Raw genomic sequence first — 16,352 nt, 5'->3', positions numbered from 1 at the left:
CACGTTCCTATTCACAACATATTTTGTTAAAGAGATATTTTGTTTGTAAGCTCATTAACAACCCTTCACTAAGATGAAAATAGTCATCTCAACAAGTTATCACTAAGTGGATGACTGTTGGTTATAAATTAATATGCATTAACCACTCACCACTATGTTAGTGTTATCATGAGAGTTGTACTAAAAGGGGTCTCCCCCACTCACTTGTAATCAAATTGTGTTCACTCATTTGAGTACCTAGTACATGGAAACGTCTTCCTCTATCTTTTAGGAATTTCAGGTACATTCCATCAACACTTGGATTTGCAACTTTGTAGGTGACCCCAACCCTTTTTTATTTCTTTTATTGTTATTTCTCTCATCATCAGTACTTGGTATAGTGTAGTGTCCACTTCCGTTACATGGACATTGCAGCAAAACAGTTACAAAGCATAAGTGATAATAAGTGATAGATTAGCTTCAATGAAACTAAAACTTCCACCTGAACATAATCAGAACATGTTAGTGCATTATATTTGACTCCATCTAATGCAAAAGTCAAAAATGCTTTGCCACAGAGTGAAACATACTTGACCACAAAAGAAGAAATTGTTTGGAATCTTTGGACCAGAAAAGAGTGATAGACTAACTTCAATGAAACTAAAACTTTCAACCTAAACAGAATCAGAATTTGTTAGTGCAATATGCTTGAATCCATTTTAATGCAACAGCCAAAAATGTTTTCCTACAAAGAGTGGAACAAAGAGCTGACGCAGTGGGTGACACAGAGTCTCGCTCCGAGCGGGAGTGGCTCCGGAGCACCAGCGTGGGTGACACAGAGTCTCTAAGTGCTGACGCAGTGCCTCCAAAGGCTGATGCAGGGCAAGCTAGGGTGACGCTGGGCCAGAAAGGGCTGACACAGTCCCTAGAGGCTGATGTTGGGGTTTTCGTGGGGCAGATTGGAGCTGGGAGCTGTCGGAGTGTTTATCTAGGGTTTCAACCGGAACATCTGTCTCCCACTGAGGGGCACTAATGCCGAGATTATTCTCTGTTGGGTGCGCCGGTTTTGGCACCCAGATTGTATTCTGAAACTGCTTAATAATTAAAACCCTCAGATAGTTGCATCGGTTTTCCCGCATTGGGTTTTTCCGGGGAGATTGTTCCAAAAACAATGGTGTCACTTGTCTACTTGTTTTGTTTCCTTCAGTTGATGATTTGTAATGTGTTGAGCATGTACTTGTATTTATTTTTAGTATTTACATGGTAAATAACTTGTTATTTAATCAGAACAAGTAGGCAGAAATAAATCAGAAAAGTACATGAAGGGTTTCTAACGGATAGACTTAGAAATTCCAACATGGTATCAAAGCGTGGTTGCAGATCACAGGAGAACAGAGGACATCAACGGAGCAGAGCAGCAGCAGCAGAAAACAGCTGTCACGAGTGACAGAAGTTGTTCCTAGCAGAGAAGCAACAAGGAAGGGGTGACGCAGTGCCTATGTCATCAAGTTTGAGCCGGGAAGAGGATCAACGCAATGGCAGAGGGGAGCAAACTCGACCTATGCAGTTCCCAGTCATCTTTCTCAGTCAGGAAGGATTGACGACCATGGCTAGGAGGTGCGAATTTTGTTGGTGCCGGGATTGCACAGGGCCTAGAAGCTCTAACCTTTAGTTTGTTGGAGCTTAGGAGGCTGTGGGTAAGTTGCAGAGTGAAGCTAGTGGGGTACTGTAGTCAAAACAGTACCTAATAGGGCAAGACCAAGGAGGAGGGAGTTGTTGCCGAGGATTTCTAGCCAAGAAATCCGAATCAGTGGTACAGCTGCACTAAGATCAGAGTGGGGCCATCTCGACATTGGCAAAAGGGTTTCCAGGAGGGAAATCGAGGCTCAGAGGGAGTCACACCAAGAACTTCTAGGAGGGGAGTAGAGGAGCAGCGACATGGCAATGAACGAGGTAAGAGACTAGGACAAACTGGACGGAGCCTCAAACTTCATAGTCTGGAAGGCCAGAATCTTATCTGTTCTAGACAAGAACCGTCTCAAGCAATTCACCTTGAGGACAATAGCAGTCCCAGTTGACCCAGCTGATAACCACAAGTAAGAGGATGCAATGGTGAGGGCCAAGAGCATCATCCTTAATGGGGTCAACGACCATGTAGTACCACACATTGTTGAGAATAATACGACAAATGAGATGTGGGAGGCCCTAAAGAAGTTGTATCAGCATACTTCCGTGCAGAGGAAGATGCTACTAGAAAATCAGTTGAGGACATACTAGATGCAGAAGGGAGAATAGATCGACACCTTCCTCGGTCGATTGAAGGAGAATCGAGATCAGCTAACTTCCATAAGGGCCACGCCGGATCAAAAATTGATGGTGAGAACAACCCTAAACGCAGTCTCAGAAGACTGGGAGGTGTTTGTCCAGAGTATACTGGGCAGGGCGACCCTTCCAGATTGGGAGGAAATGTGGGCGGCTCTTCGCCAAGAAGAGATCATAAGGCTAAGCAAGGCAAGAAGCAGTGGCAAGGGGATCAGAGTCAAGAAGGAGGAAGAGGAGGATGTTGCCCTAGCATCTGAGGGAAAGCAGGAGAAACGGAAGAAGAAGGACCTCTCCAAGGTCAAATGCTTCAACTATGGGGAACTGGGTCACTATGCGAGCCAGTGTCCAAGGAAGAAGAGCAAAGGAGAGGCTTCTGAGACCAAGGCTGCGCCAGCAAGGGCGGAGAAAGAATTGGAGACAGATGATGACTGTGCCATGAGTGCTCACACGCCACTTGAGCAGAAGTGGGGAGACATCGAGCTGTAGTCAGATGGACTATAGGCAATGAGGGGTAGGATCCTCGAGGTACCCAGCCTCTTGGATTATACCTTACTATGGGAGCCTCGAAGAGGAGTAGCAGGATTGGCGGATGTCGGTAGAGACGGATGCGGTTGGAGCGAAAGAGGGAGCTACAGTGCAGGAGTCCCAGGACAGTGTGAGGCAACAATGTGAGATGCACAGAGTTGTTGCAGCAACGCAGAGGTCAGAGAGGGAGCACTTGTCAGTGACAGAGGGAGCTTCAACATCAGGAGTGTTTTTAGCCTGACAGAGAAGTCATAGTTGGGAGATCAGTTACTTACTTCTCAATAACTGAGTTGCAGTGTAGCAGTTAGGAGTGGCAATGCTATGGGCAGCACGATGCAGCATGATGAGAGGGGTTGCAATGCAGATGCAGCAGTGGCAGTGGCAAGGCCATGGGTAGCAATACATGATGCAGCAGTGCAGAGGATGTCGCATAGCAGGCCGAACATCAACATAGGGACAGATGTCGGATGATCAGGGTGATGCTCAGTGAGGAGTATTACTAGAGCACAGTTATCGCTAAGAGGGAGTGTTGATTTGGGGTAGCATCGGATGTGCTCTAGCCACGAAAATTGGTGGAAAGGCTAAAGCACATGAGATCTCCAATACCCAGAAATGGTTTGGGCAGATTCTAAACAAATTGAGAGATATTAAAATAATTAACATTTTTAATGGAGTCCCTAAGTCTAAACTTAGGGAAAATAAAATATTAATGTGAATTAATATAAAACTGTGTTAGAAGGGTCCAAAAGTCATGGATCAAGCCCGAGTTAATCTTAGTTGTTGATTAGGGACTTAATCTCGGTCGTTGAATTGTCAACGAGAAAAGTATAAAAGGAGGCTCGAGGGTCACTTGGAGAACACGTCGAATTGATCAAGATTTTGATTTTCTGGGGCAGGGTTTGCTGAGGAAATCGAAAGAGTGATCAAAGATTGCAATTGTGGGGCAGTGAATACAGAAGCAGAGAGGTAGAGATAGTACCAGGAGGATCAGCGCAGAAGTTGGGAGAGAGGGACGTAGAGCTAGCCAGGGCTCACACAGAGGCAGCTAGGAGTTGCGTAGTGCCTCAGAGAGCCAGCGTGGGTGACACAGAGGCTTTAAGGGTTGACGCAGTGCCTCCAGAGGCTGACGCAGGGCGAGCTAGGGTGACGCTGGGCCAGAAAGGGTTGACGCAGTACCTAGAGGCTAATGTTGGGAATTTCGTGGGGCAGATTGGAGCTGGGATTTGTCGAAGTGTTTATCCAGGGTTTCAGCCGAAACATCTGTCTCTGACTGAGAGGTACTACTGCCGAGATTATTCTCTATTAGGTGAGTCGGTTTTGGCACCCAGATTGTATTCTGAAACTGCTTAATAATTAAAACCCTCAGATAGTTGCATCGGTTTTCCCGCATTGGATTTTTCCGGGGACATTGGTCCAAAAACAATGGTGTCACTTGTGTGCTTGTTTTGTTTCCTTCAATTGATGAGCTGTAATGTGTTGAGCATGTACTTGTATTTATTTTCAGTATTTACATGGTAAATAACTTGTTCATTAATCAGAACAAGTATGCAGAAATAAATCAAAAAAGTACATGAAGGGTTTCTAAAGGGTAGACTTAGAACTTCCAACAGAAGTATCGATCTTCTTCTAGTTAGTCACAGTGGCGTGGCCATGGGTCTACAATCCTCCATCCTAAATCACTTCAGGATTTCAATTGTGTACTTCCCTTGTCCACATAAGATCTCTCCCTCTTTCTACCACACCTCGAACCCTAGAAAGTAGTGCATCAAACCCAAATCCTTTATCTCGAACTTTGTTGCAAGGTCCCTCTTGCAGTGTGCAATAAACTCCTCAGACCCTGTGAGATATAGGCCATGAACATATAGCACTAGTATGAGAGGCTCACCCTACACCTAAATGTATTACAGGTTCGACTCTATCTCACTCTTGATGAATCCCACGCTTTGCAAATAGTTTTCAATCTGTGCATACCACACCTCGGGAACCTGTTTGAGTCCAACAATGCTCTCCTCAATCTCTACACATGGGAATCCCTCCCTTTCACCTCAAAACCCTTAAGCTTCTCTATGTAGATCTCTTCCTCAATAACATCGTTGAGGAAGGTCATCTTCAAGTCCATCCGCTAACTCCTCCAACCTGTTTGCACTGTTATAGAATTATAGCCCTAATGGATGAGTATTTAGCTACAAGGGCGAAGGTCTCATCATAATCAATCCCTTCCTTCTGTGAGAACCCCTTAGCCATAAAACAAGCTTTGAACTTCTCCACACTGCCATCCATAGCATGCTTGATCTTATAAACCCATCTAGAGGCAACCACTGACTTGTCCTTTGGTCGTGACACTACCTCCCAAACATTGGTCTTCATGATGGAAGAATACTCCTCCACCATGGCATCTATCGACACCTGATGCTCGGATGCCTCTTGAAATCCGATTGGTTCAACCTCAATCAGTTCACTGATCAACGCCATGTATCTGGAATAGCGTTGAGGATCCTTACTCTGTCTAAGAATATTGGAGCTCCAACATACTCTTGGGCCTCTCTCCCCACTTGGCCCTCTTCCTCCCTATGCCAGATGTTTGAGGTTGGGTGTGAGTAATCCTTTGTTCCTCATCCTAATCTACCTATTAAGCCTGCTTGCTCTGCTTTCCAATCTACGTGACTGTGCTCTAAGGAATCTGCACTAGCTCAACCTTTGGTGCTTGCTCCTCCTGAACCTCAACTGTACAAGAAACCATGTTGCCAGACTTCTGAAGAGCCCTCTCTTCTTCAAGTTTCACATCCCTGCATATTACTATCATCCTAAGAGTTGTGGGTTTTGTAGCCAAAGTGAGTAGGCTTTGTACCCAAGGAAAGCAATTATTATTCTAATATAATGTTGAGTTTACTAATGGGGGTTTCTTGAAGGACAAAGGGGCTTCCAAGGCAACTGAAGGACAAGTATAAATACGAAGCCAATGGAGAGGTTTGATGACAAGGAACAAGAAGGATTATTCTTCTTGTGAAGTGGAAGAGGCTAGAAGTGACCTAGCCGCAGGTTGAAGGAAGAAAGTCGTGCCCTATGGAAGGGCCAGCAATCTTGAAAAAGGAGGCCGAGTCCAAGTTTGAGGGCTGGCTAGTCTAGCCGCAACTGAGAAAGGTGAACCAGTGTAGCGTAGTAAGAACAATCGAGTAAGGAGGCTGCAAGTTGAAGGAAGAGGAGGCCGTAACCAGGAGGGACTGGTCGCAGGCCTATGAAACATAACTTTGATCAGTTCTTTGGATTCCCTCTTTGATTCATATCTGCAAGATAGTGTCTAATCGAGAGCTCGCATAGAGTGCATGTATTTGTTGGGCTTCATTACTTTCAGCATTGTAATTGCATCCATCACATTAGAGGTTGGAGAGGAGTTGAAGAGTCTCATAGACTCTTGCTTTAATTGCATAATCTGTAGGAAACTAAGCAGTCGGAATTAAATATTTTTGTTTACCCTGCTCACTTTTTTTCATTCATATTCAACCCTGTATAAGGCACTGATTAATTTCTTAGGCTATTTAGTCATTCAAAATACAAATTTATTGAATTTTCTCAATTTCTGTGCATCTTAGCTCATACAAAGCATATAGATTAGTCAATTTATGTCTTCAGCTTTTCTGTCCAAAAACAGCAAGCTAAGCTTGCTGATTTTTTAGCAGAAAGGGAAAGGAAATATACATCCTCCTCAATCTGTGTGCATAGAAAATATAAAAATTACAAAAATTAGCATCAAATTAGAGTTTTCCATCATTAAAATAGCCCATCCAGCTTGCTGTAAATTCTATTTTTGCAAAGTAATTAGTGTTTTGAGTTTTCCAACATAGGTTTGCATTGGTTTAGTTCCCATGGTGATAATTATCTGCACTATTGCCCGTACATTTTTGCAGCATTCTAATTAATTTCTTCTTGCTGTCCCTTTTATGCAAGTGCAGATTTGTATGCAGAACAACATTTTTTTATTCAATTTAGTGTATTCCTAATTGTTGATTGATTCACAGTTGACCTTCTTTACATCACTTAGGGATAACCCTCTGAAGTTAGCACACTCTAACTTTAAGCAAAGCAACATTAAATCATTTTCTATAGTTATATGGACTCCAGCTACCTTAGCAAGATGGGAATTCTGGGTAATAACACATGTAACACACCAGTGGAGGCTCTAGTATTCAATCACCCATTCCAAGATGAAGTACTCTACAACACAATGTTGTTGGGCATACTTTACATACTCTTACAACACTTGTTCCTCTAGGAGCGACATGGCATCTATCAGTTTGGGCCATAAGATGCTACAGTTGCCATCAAGGATTGTCACTATATAGTTCCAAAAGTTGCTTCCACGCTAATTTTGCCACAAGCCAAAAAAGCATCATCCACAAAATAAAAGACATATTTGATTCACGAGCGACAGTGAAAAATTTAAATCTGTGCGCGCATATCCCTGGTGCGAAATATCTGCCATCACCACGATGGCCCCGGGAGGGGGTCCCGAGGCCCCTCCTCCTTCGCCTCCTCCGCCAGAGATCCTTGCTTTCAGAAAGTTGATCGGCAACAGTAGTAAACACCCAGCAAGGGAAACTCAGCGCAGATTCATAAAGAAACTTGACAGCATCCCCACAGTTGCCCTGCCCATTGAAAATTCTTGCAAATCTGCTTTGAACTTAGCTGAAAGAGGGCTCATCGGACAATTTAAAGGGCTATGGCCTTCCCCCAAGGCTATCGAGGCTTGGGCACAGAGAAACTGGCGACCATTGGCAAAGGAAGGCATCAGTAGTTTTCTGGTTGGTAAGGGCTATTTTGTCTTTGTTTTTGATTCGGTAGAAGACAAAAATCTCATTTTTAGGAATGGACCATATTTCATGGGACCTCAAGGTCTGTATTTAAACTCATGGTCACCAGATTTTGATCTGACACAAGATATGCCAATAGCAGTTCCAATGTGGGTGTGCCTCCCTCATCTACCATTGCACTGTTCGAACCCGAAGTCACTAGAAACGATTGGTAACACCCTGGGAAAATACATAGATCGAACAGAGAGAAGGGATCAGTACTCATGTGCAAGAATATGCGTCAAACTTGATTTGGAAATAGGGTTACCTGAAGCTGTAAAGTTAACAATAGCAGATTGGTCTTATATCCAAGAGTTAGACTACGAGCAGCTACCATTCAAATGCAGACATTGCCATGAATACGGGCATTTCGCAAGATACTGCAAAAAAAAAGGAGGAAGATCTAGAGAAGTCGAAAGGAGAAAAATGGACCCAGGTGCAGAAAGCAGTCCAGGCCAAGGTGAATAACAGGAACAAAGGGAAAGAGGCACCGACAGAATCTGGAGCTCCCTTAATAGAAATGGTACAAGCGGAAGGAAGAGGAGAACAGCCAAGGACAACAGCCTCAATAAACCCATTCGAAACCCTCAGCACACCAAACGAAATTCCAGAATCAGAGATAGAGGAGATTGAACACCAAGTTCCTTCACTCGAAGCAGAAAAGAAGAACATAGAAGTAACCCAACTTGACTCCCCAGCAAGAACCTCCTCCTCACCTACCTATGCAGAAATGACAAGGAAAAAACCTCCGGAAACCTCTGGGTCATCGGAAGATGAGACATTCGAGAGACCCTCCAAAAGAGTTGGGAGGAAATCTCACAAGGAAGCCAGGGAAGAAGAGGTGGAGAGGCAAAAGATGCAAGGCAGCCAATCCACCATTGAAATGTCTATCGGGAGAAACACCAAAGCAAGGCCCCCTAAGGGGGGATCAACTCACTCCACTCCCGTTAAGTAATGAGACTAGTCTCTTGGAATTGCAGAGGCTTGGGGAATCCTGCGAAAGCTAAAGCAGTTAAAGACCTTCTGAAAATAGAAACTCCCGATATCCTCATGCTCCAAGAGACTAAGATTGAAGGGGAAACCCTTCTTGAGATCAGCAAATTAAAATGGGAAAAAATGCAGGAAAGGCCATTAGTTCAAGAGGTTCCTCTGGTGGCCTAGCAACATTGTGGTCGAAGGACAAGTTTCAATTAGAAAGTTCCTTTGAGACCCAACATTGGATATACACCGAACTTCGGCATCTATCTAGTAAGCTCTCCATCTCTCTTTTCAACCTTTATGTCCCAGTCCTCCTTACAGAGAAGAAAGAATGCTGGCAGACCTTGTCTGATTTCTTAGACATTTACTCCCCTCAGAATATAATAGTGGTTGGAGATCTCAACCTCGTCTTTGATCCAAAAGAAAAGAGAGGTGGTAATAGTGGCAGGGACCAAATGCTTCCATTAGTAGAGGAGCTAATACTTCATTGGGATCTTCTTGACTTCAAATCGAAGAAAGGCCTTTATACCTGGACAAACAATAGAATTGGGGCAGAACACATCTCTGCCCGTCTAGATCGTTTCCTAGCACAGAGCTCTTTGTTGCTAGGAAAAAGACTGATCTCCTTGAAAATTCTCCCAAAGTTGGCCTCAAACCACAAACCTATCCTCTTACAACTGGAAGAGGAAGAAAATTTGGGCCCTATCCCTTTTAGATTCAACCCGCTTTGGTCAGGAAAAGAAGGGTTCATGGAAATTGTTCTAGAGGCATGGTCCACACCTGTGACAGGATCTCCCAGCTTCGTGTGGGAGCAGAAAATAAAAATAACCAAGAGAGCTCTAAAAAAATGGATTAAAGAACCCTCAAATTCTCCCACCAGCAACAGAAAGGAGACAATTCAGTTTTTAACAGATCTGCAAATGGATATGGAAAATAAGGAGATCTCTGCTTCAGATTTAGAAAAAGAACAAGCTGCCCAAATCAAATCTTTCCATGCTTTCCGCCAAGAAGAAGAGACTTGGAGGCTTAAGTCTCGTAGCATGTGGCTTAAAGCTGGAGACCGAAACACCTCGTTCTTCCATAGGCAATATAGAGCTCGGCTATCCCGAAATCATATCTCTGAAATCACTTGCTCAGATGGGACTGTGCTCAAAGGTCAAGAACAGCTAAAAAAGGCAGCAGAAGATCATTTCCAGAATCTTTATAAAGAGGATGGGAATGGTAGTGAAGAAGTCATCTCTAAATTTCTCTCTCACATTCCTTCTTTGGTAAGCAAGGAGGACAACACTAGTCTTACAAAAACTTTCTCAGAGGAAGAAATTTGTAAAGTAATTTCGTCCGTGGAGCCAGACAAGGCACCAAGACCTGACGGCCTCTCAATTCGTTTTTATAGAATCTGCTAGGAAATAATAAAAATTGATTTACTGAGGATGATTAAAGCTTTTCATCAAAAATCTAAAGTGCGAGGTAGTACTAATTCTACCTTTCTTGCATTAATACCAAAAGAAGTGAATCCAGGCACTTTTGACAGGTTTAGGCCAATTTCGCTCTGCAATGCATCATACAAAATCCTGACAAAGACGCTAGCAAACAGAATCAAGCCACTGCTTGGGAAACTGGAATTTCTCCCACCCAAGGCGGCTTTGTCAAAGGGAGACATATTGGACAATGTAATATAGGTGCAAGAAGTCATACATTCTAGTTATCTTTGGCAGGAGCAAGGTATGCTCATAAAGCTAGACATGGCAAATGCATTCGACCGGGTAAATCTTTCTTTCCTATACAAAGTCCTCTTTTCCTTTGGTTTCAGCTCTAACTTTGTCAATTTGATTAAAGCTTGTACTGAGAAGCCATGGATAGCTCCTTTAGTTAACGGCAGACCAGCAAACTATTTTCAAGCCTCGAGGGGAATAAGGCAACGCTGCCCCCTCTCCCCTTTCTTGTTCATTCTGATGGCAGACTCATTAAATAGAAAACTGACAGCTGAAAAGAAAGTTGGGATAGCTCCAGGAGTCAGGTTGACGAAAGGGCTAGAGCCTCTCAATCACGCACTATTTGCAGATGATACTCTTCTTTTGGGCGGAGCCTCCATCAAGATAGCCAAAGTTTACAGTGGAATTCTTCAAAAATTCTGCAGCATATCAGGAGCTCTTATAAATAAAAGGAAAAGTGCAATATACGGGTGGAATGTGGATCAACAAGCAATTCAAAGAATAGCCCTCTCCTTAGGCTTTTTGGGATTCGCTTCTTGGGATAAAATCAAATATTTCGGGTTACCAATAACCTTGGGCCCTAACAGGTTATCGTTGTGGAAAGAGGTAATAAGCAAAATTAAGTCCAAGATTACAGCTTGGGGAAGTCAATGACTCACCAATGCTGGCAAACTCATCCTTATAAAATCTGTTTTGTCCTCCCTGCCTATTTATCAGGCTTCCTTTCTTCTAGCTCCAAAGAAAATCACGGAACAGATCTCTAGACTTATCAGGGATTTTTTGTGGAGAGAAGGAAGAGGAAACCAAAGAAAATTCCACCTAGTGAATTGGGATATAGTTAAACGCCCCATCTCTGAAGGAGGCCTGCAAATAAGAGACCCAGGCCTTGCCAATCTGGCTCTTGGAGGTAAAATACTTTGGACCCTCTTCTCAAACAGCGAACACCCTGTCAGTCAGGTCATAAAGAAAAAATATCTAGAAGGCTCAACGCTAAAGAACATTCATATAGATAACATCATCAAAGGGACGTCAATATGGCATCTCTGCCGCCGTAGGATAGAGTTATCCAAAAGCACTTGTATCGCATTCCTAGCAATGGAAAAAACACGATGTTGTCGCAAGACAGCATAATGGGACAGTCGCCTTTGAGAAAAAATGAAGCAATCAAAGAAATCAGGAACTGGCTCATGCAGCAAGGATTCCTCACCCTAGCAGATATCTCGACATGGGATGACTCTGGAAAATGGCGAAATTGGGAAATCCCACGAGTTCTGGATCAAATGCGCAGTCAAAAGACCCTCCTGGAAGAAGGGTTAACGGGACTGGCACTAGTTCACATGCGTTTGCCGGACAAATGGGGATGGGAAAGACTGGAATCTACAACGCAAGGCATGGATTTGCCTCTCTTCAACCACAGCAAGCTTCGAGCCATACTGCATCTGTGTGGAAACAAGTCTAGGATCCTCTCAGTCTCCCCAAAATAAATTTCTTCACCTGGGTTTTAATGCATGGGAAAGTGCTAACTGGCGACAATCTGAGTAAAAGAGGTATTCACGGGCCACATTGGTGTTCTCTCTGCTGCAAAGCCCAGGAAACCATGGAGCATGTGTTTGTGGATTGCTCTTTTGCTCAAGAAGTCTGGGACTGCATCCTTCAAGGCCTCAATGTCTCTGCCCCATCACAAGTCAAAGTAGCTATCCTTTTCAGCACCTGGAGAATGCGTTATCCTCACGTGACCCAAAGAAAGACAGCATGGAACAGAATCTGGAAAGAAATACCTAAATACGTCTGTTGGAAAATATGGCTTGCCAGAAACGACCAAATCTTCAACAGCATTCCGAACTCCCCTTTGAAGGTGGCAGCAAAAGCAAAAGCATTACTCCTCGAGACTGTGGCCAATCATCCCCTTAAAAACGATAACATGCTTCTCCTGGAAGAAAACAAATGGATGGGAACTTATATATTTCGAGACAGGATAAAGAAAACCACTTGCCCCAGTAAAACTCTTGTATGGAGACTACGAGAAGCGGACTCAGATTTTCAAGCTTGGTGGAGGAAACAGGGTAAAACAACAATCTTTTTTTATGGTGCCTCCAAAGGCAATCCAGGGACAACAAGAGTAGGCGGAGTGATCTACTCCTCGGAGGGTATTCGTGAAGATAGCTTCCACTGGGGACTTGGACAGAGAACCAACAACCAGGTCGCAATCCTTGGGCTGTAGGCGGAGTGATCTACTCCTCGGAGGGTATTCGTGAAGATAGCTTCCGCTGGGGACTTGGACAGAGAACCAACAACCAGGCCGCAATCCTTGGGCTGCTAAAAGGCTGTCAGATAGCATGTGAAAAAGGCATTAAGGAAATACAAGTCTTCGGGGACTCAGAAATTTTGATAAAGATATTAAATTCAGAGGACCACTTCAGTAATCCGGCACTCAACAAGACACTTCAAAGGCTGAGATACGTGTTCCAAGACTTCTCTTCCTATCTCCTTTTCCATATTCTACGTGGCTCAAATAAGGAAGCAGATTCAAAAGCAAACCTAGCATGCCTCCTGCCACAAGGATCCTTAAGCAAGAATGATGAAGAACCTACATGGAACCCGATTCCGTAATCTAGAGTAAATCTACACCTATGTAAGTAAAAGGAGAGCTGCAACTAAAAGGAATTCCGAATATTGTAATGATGGTTGTTTTGGTTTCGACCCAACCGGTTTTAAATAATTAATATAATCGTTATAGTTTAAAAAAAAAAAAGCATCATCCACACAAAAATTCAAATCATTGACAATTCAAGCACCAACACAACTATAAACAACAACATCATCATTCCACACCAAGTGCCATACACTTGGATACTACACTCAAAGTGTACTCATGTAATGTCCCAAACGAAGAAAATTTGGAACAACCCCTTCACATAAAATTTCTACTCATAAACAGAGGATTGCCATGTAAAATATAACATATAAAATGCATGCAATTTGATAATACGATAAGCAGAAACAATCTCAGCTTTATTATAATATAAGAACTGAGGTTTTACATGTTGGAAAAATCACTAAGATAGCTAGCCTCAATAGATCTGCAATAATGCCACAATGGGCCTCCCAAAACAAACTGAAAAACAATACACTGCAACTTGTGAACCCTAAATGGATCCACCAAGAGAAGAGATAGGTGCTCGCCCACTCTCACTGAATCACCTGAGAGTTTTCGTCCTGGGGCTACTGCTGAAGTAGAGAACCACGTTCTCAAACCTCTCCACAAGAAGAAATCTCAAATCCAAGATGTCTCCAAATGAAATTCTCCTCCTCTTTTATAGATCTCATGGATAGATCTCCAAGCCTCTAGAAGCATCTTATTTTATTACTTTAATATTATTCTAGAAGCTCCTTCATTGACTTTATCAAGTGACCTTTTAATTTTATTTTATTTCTCTTAAGTCACTTTTGGCCCTTTTTTTCCAATTAATTATTTTTCCTTAATTAAATGACTAATTAAAATCATTTTTTAACCAAGGAAAATGGCAAATCATCCACCATACTCTCTTTGGCCACTGGAAGTCTCTTCTCAGCATCCCATCCTGTAGATCTTCTCGTTCCAGTTCTAACAATCTATTACACTGAGGTGTTCCATCAATTAATCTCCCCAGAATGCCACCTCGAGCATAATTAATTAAGTTATGCCCAATAATAACGTTGAATTTTGAAAGTTGTCGGAATGCGACAGAATTAAAGGCAAACTGTACGGATGATGGAATATGCCAAGCGGATGCCATCAAATCCCATAAAGACTCCGCAAGACTCCATCGAGACCCCTGATAACATAAACCTGCTCCACTGACCTGGCCATCCCCTGCCCTTGAAATCCACCCTGGTTGTACTATAAAGAAGAATAAAAATGGGGACATGACAGTCCTCCCGCCCCAAGATTACTTGTCCTCAAGCAACCCAAATCTATGGACCAATCTAGTGGCCCGATGCAACTGAGACCCAATGCCCGGATCCCATACAAACCACTAGGTGATGCTCTGCTCCGTTGTCAACCCATCATGAACGGACCCTTCAATGCCCGGATCCCAGACCAATCTCTTGACTGAACTCGTCATCAACGAATCCTCCTAGATCCCAATGCCACCAAGAACAAATATCAAGGCTCCATGGCTCTTGTTGTGCTATAACTCCAACCATGAACGTTGCTCCATCCACCGCGTACCAACTCATCACCTCTCTCCAATCCAACCCTTGGCATAGACCAAGGTCAGTCTCATCATGTTGATGCCGCATTGAAATACTAATGAGTGGCCAACCTACATCCTGCTGCCAACTGAGGCATGTGATATCCCTCACCTCTGAGGGCTCCTGCAATACAATGCTCCTGACAAAAAATTATACTCTATCAAAAGGATACCAGCTCATGATCTCCCGCCAATCCAATGCATGGATAATTGTGCAAGGAACAAGTCTACTGGACTGATATGGGTACCTGCTCAATAGGTGATTAACCAGATCTGTCTAAGGAAATTTGCCCCTCACTATAATAGGCAAAAGTGGGCAAGATTGGCTACACGCTTTGTCTATGTACCCCTAGAGAGGGATGCGACCTGGAAATACTGCAGCGCTACCAACTACCTGTGCATCTACCTGCACCTCATCATTAGGTCGGCCCAAAGATGGATGCATCACCATCTCCAACAGCTCCTGCCGCCTACTAGCCCATTGCAAAACTACCTTGTCAATCTCCAGCTCCTCCTAAAGACGAGTGTCTGCAACTACTGCCTCCCTGGAGGCTACCTACACATCTATCTACTCCACTCTAATGGCTAGCCCCAAGGGTGTCTGCTCATCCTCTATTATGGGCTCAACATGAGCCACTAGCTAACTCTGCAACACTGGCCCGTCCCGCACACTAGGTGTGTCATCTGTCTCCTGCTCCCTATGTTGAATCACCAGTCGCTCATTTGCTCCCGGGTCTCCTTCCCTCCTAGGAACAATCAGTTGCTCGTCATACTCCTCTACCACACATGGATGCACATCTAGGCTACTGACATCAACTCCACATGACTGCTCGTGCTCCTCAAAGGTATCATCGGATGAGCCCATGGACTCATCCAAGGAAGAGTCCTCGCCCTGAAAGTCAGAAGGAATCTCCTCCTGCTCTACCTCTATCAGCTCCCCAGCATCACTCAAGCATGAGTGGTTAGGTCCCCAAGGTCCCTTGCAGACAAAGCAAAGTCCCTTCCTCCTCATCTCATTCTTGTTGCATGATCCCCCAATATTGAGTTGCTCCTCCCTGGTCAACTCCCTCCTGAACAGCCCAATGTTCTGCTCAACCAACCTCTCTGCTAGCTCATAACTAGCAAGTGAGACCAACTGCTCTCTCCTCCAAACAGACAATAATCGAGACTGCAACTCCCGACAAATGGCATCACGACCTCTCATACATGAGGACAAGATGGACTACATGTGCGTTATGATTCTGTCAGGATGACGTTTCCTAATGCTGAAGAAGCATTGGAACATCTATAGGACCAAATTGTCATACTCCAGATCAAACAGGGTCTCATATGTCCTAGTCATGGCCATGCCTCCTACAATATCAAGCTTCTTCCCAAGGGTAGAGCCTGCATTGTTGTCCAAGTCCTGGAAAGTCTCTACTATCAATCTGAAAACTCTCCTCATAACATCATCATTGTAAGGAGCTATAGGAGCGGTTAGTCTCATGATGTTAATGAGACAAGATGCAACTGGAAGTCTAATCCCTTCACAAGGCTCCTCCAAGAACTTGTGTTGTATGAGAGCAAGCATAGTTGGTTTTAGAGCCCAAATTTGTGTTGTATGAAAGAAAGCATAGTTGGTTTTAGTTCCCTTCGAACTGTTTCACTTTGGAAAGGAGGGCATCTAGTTCATCAAGTTTGAAGAGAACTTTCCATGTGACCCTCATGTGCTTCAAATCTGTCCCAAGAGCAAAAATCTTGTGTCCTCTTTCCTG

At 43.7% G+C, this 16,352-nt stretch overlaps 1 protein-coding gene across 3 annotated transcripts in view; it reads right to left on the bottom strand.

Moving 5' to 3' along the window:
- The window catches only part of LOC149238415 (U-box domain-containing protein 44-like), a 70,708-nt gene that overhangs the window by 2,726 nt on the left and 51,630 nt on the right, over positions 1-16,352 (bottom strand). The window lies entirely within an intron of this gene.

This window comes from Pinus tabuliformis, chromosome 8, assembly GCF_031772625.1.
Source record: "Pinus tabuliformis cultivar Carrire ecotype Pingquan chromosome 8, CPIR1, whole genome shotgun sequence".
Lineage (NCBI taxonomy): Eukaryota > Viridiplantae > Streptophyta > Pinopsida > Pinales > Pinaceae > Pinus > Pinus tabuliformis.
This window is presented reverse-complemented; position numbering and strand designations above follow the sequence as displayed.